Source organism: Carex rostrata, chromosome 5 (assembly GCF_964058835.1).
Source record: "Carex rostrata chromosome 5, lpCarRost1.2, whole genome shotgun sequence".
In the NCBI taxonomy this organism is placed as follows: Eukaryota; Viridiplantae; Streptophyta; class Magnoliopsida; order Poales; family Cyperaceae; genus Carex; species Carex rostrata.
In genome coordinates, this window is record NC_135922.1 from 4,730,629 (window position 1) to 4,734,169 (window position 3,541).

Genomic DNA, 3,541 nt, shown 5'->3' on the forward strand with positions numbered 1-3,541 from the left:
ATTCTAAGCAACGGCCATAGCGGCCCAGTTTTTTTTTCGGTTTGGATGGGCCATGGCATCCCACTTTGTTTGTTTTTTTTCCTATTTTTTTTCTAGTTCAAGATGTGCTATGGTGTCGTGCATGGACACCATGGCTTATTCCTGCTTTCTAATTTTTGAAATTCTCGTAGAACATTTTCTATTTTTAATTTTTTTTTCATTTTTCTATGAATAAAAATTTCAGGTTAAAATTGCTTAACGGCATCGCTACGTTCATAGATATGTACTATCGTGAGTAATAGTGATAATCTTCAGAATAGTAATTTCTTATAATCGACAATAGTTATTATTTTATGGTAAATGAAGATATAAACAAGGTCAAATAATTAATGCCGTTTGTTGAGTAGGAGAGCCCGATGATGATGTATAATTAACGTTCTAACAATTCAAAATTTCTCCTTTACTATGGTGGGATCATAGAGTTGCAAGTGGGAATATAATTGAATGATATGGGTGGCACAATTACAAAATACAATAACACCCGACAACATTCTGTCTGTCTCTTTCTCCTTTTTTTTTTCTTTTTCTTATTTTGTTTTCTTTTCATTAATATCTATCTCGTCCCACTGACTTTTCTTATAGGAGAAGATTATTCCTACGCTAGTTAGCTACGATAATATGATTGATTCATTGATTCATTAATTGCTACTATACTGATCAACTAACTGTACTTTTCAATGACTGCTGCGTTTGAGTTTGAGTCAAGTCAACTACAATTTGTAATTACAATTACATTACACAAATTGTTACATTTTAAGTTTCTAACTAAAAAAAAAGGAAAAAGCAACAAACAACGAGTAGAACTAGGGTGTTTTTAGGTTTACCAAGTCTTTTTTTGAACTCAACTCTAAAACCTATCAGATTAACTTCAAACGATGAATCCGAACCGTTGAAACACTTCTACCTTATTATTCCTGCGTCTACATTTGAAATTTTTTTAACTTTCCAATTAATTTAGTATAAAGTCAAGTGGTCAACAGTAGTAGGTTTTAATGTAGATGAGTTCCAACGGTTCGGATTCGTCAATTAAAGCCAATATGTTCCAACGGTTCAGATTCATCATTTGATGCCAATATGTTCCAACGGTTTGGATTCATCATTTGAAGCAAATATGAATGATTTTAGAGTTAAGTTGATAAATGGACTTGGTGAACTTAAGAACACGTGCCCAATATTTCTATCTACGTTACCAAGGATTGTATATATCCAATATTTGAATGCGTATGGATAAATGATATTGATATTATACACCTTGGCTCAAACGGAATCAATCAATAAAGAGCTCTATAAATAGAGGACTTTCTAGTACGTACCTGTCAAACACTAAATTGAACATAATCTCCATACCTAGCTAGTACACCTTTAAGGAAATGGAAACAGCAAAGGCTCTTCCTGATAAGATGCAGATGATTGACGGGAACAGCGTGTTCTTTTCATCTGAAACAGAGAAATTTCTGGAGGAGCTAAAGAACTCTTCGAGTACAAGTTCTCACTACACTGTAATCTCCATCATAGGTCGACAGAGCGGTGGTAATGAAGTTACAGTCCACTTAAAATTATTACTTCCGATTTCCATTTATTTGTTTTATTACTGAACTCTAATCTGAATTTGTGAAATTACTGAACTCCAAAAACTGAAATTTCATACGATCTGAAGATGGGGTCGGTCGTATTATCTGAGTTTTATTCGAAGTCGAAGTGCTTTATAGTTGGACATATTAAATTATAATAAGTCCAGAAATCTTATGCTTGTATATGTATATATATGACTTGTTTTCGCTTCTACTATTCTAGGTAAAAGTTATTTGCTCAACTCCTTATTTGGGACCAAATTCGACGTGCTTGATGCCAGCAAAGGAAGGTGAACTCTGTTCACTTACAACTCTTTGCAGTAATTGAGAAAGCTCAGAAGTCAAAAGAATTTTGGAACCAAATTAGATGATTTTGCATGCTTTAAATTTATTTATTAAAGTTAGTCTTTACTTTTCCAGACACAGCTGTTTCATTTCTTGATATGTGCCTTTTCCTATAACTGCTCTCCTATAACATGATGTGTTCTGCCATTTTATTTCCTAGTTAATTTTTTACCTTGGTTTTGGTTTTTTTAAGAAGAGTTTGGCCTTTAACCTCCTATGCCGAGAGCAACTAATTTTTGTTTACCTTATTTTTCAATAACTTCGTTCCTTGTAAATGCCATTCTATCATGCATTTAGACAAGTAGATATATATATATATATATATATATATATATATATATATATGGCATATCGAATTAATGAATTTTCAATGTGCAGGAATCAAACAACTAAAGGAATTTGGATAGCTAAATGCATTACGCCCTGCATTATTATTATGGACGTTGAAGGTTACGAAGGAAAAGAACGAAAGGAGGTAGCAATATATGTCCCCTGTAGGCATCTTTTATTGAACTCCAGCACTATAATTACTTGTGGCCTATATTATGGGACGATATGGGAAAAAAAAAAAAAAAAAAAAAAAAAACACACATAACCATTGGGAAACCCCTGGGTTCGGACTTTGATTGGTCCTTAATTAATTAATTAAGGTTTTTATCTGGTGGGGCAGAAGTTAGCTAGTTGAATCAACGGTATAATCAAGTTAACTGTCAGTCTGTCAGGTATAATTATACAAATTTTAAACAAAATGAACAAAAATTAACTAAAAGTTGTATGCTATCTTGTAATAACTTCAATATTAAGTTTTTAATTCAAATCGCCCACATACAACATCATTGATATTGTACCAGCAAGGCTATCTAATTTGAGACCCAAAAGGAACCTATAAGAATAATGATGCCTACCGATAATAACTTCATAAAGGAGTCATTATTTCACTAATATATATTAAAAAAAAATGAATAATGATTTCATAAAATAAATAAATAAGATTAAATTAATGCACTTACATAATTTTCCTTCAAACTTCCATTGTCTTATTAAAGCACTTGATGATGCCTTGCCAGTGTACCTTTCTCCATGAGACACTCTACACTAAAAACTGTACAAAAACAAAACCGACAAGCAAAAGAGCAAAATACAAATAAGGAAAAAAAAAACCATAGAAGAATGATTGTGCACTCAGACGGTAATAAATAAGAAGCGAAAGGAAGGGTAGCGTTGGAAAAAAAAGAGCGTCAGAATGAATTCTCGCTGAATCTCACCAATTTTCACAGGAAAATTTTGGGACGATAGAGCGTCAAAATGAATCCTTCTTGGCTCTCTCACAGTTGTTGCAGGCATGGTTCTGAAACTCGGAATCGGAATTGGGTTCTAGACCGTGGAATCAGAATCGGATGAATCGGCCGGAATCGGATCGGTAACTCGGACTTTTTTGGCAGAAGCTTGTTTTGTCACCAAAAGGTAGGAAAAAATTGATAAAAATAATTTGTAAAAAAACAAAATGTTAAGACAAAATATTACACTTCAAATAATTCATTAATACAATATTAATATAAGCATAATATATTTTTTAACAAGCGGCG

At 32.6% G+C, this 3,541-nt stretch overlaps 1 long non-coding RNA gene across 1 annotated transcript; it reads left to right on the forward strand.

Moving 5' to 3' along the window:
- Positions 1-1,407: 1,407 nt before the first annotated feature.
- LOC144554846 (uncharacterized) lies at positions 1,408-2,443 on the forward strand. Its single transcript, XR_013511778.1, has 3 exons — positions 1,408-1,569; positions 1,834-1,900; positions 2,334-2,443. It is a non-coding gene; the product is annotated as an uncharacterized LOC144554846 (long non-coding RNA).
- Positions 2,444-3,541: the final 1,098 nt, after the last annotated feature.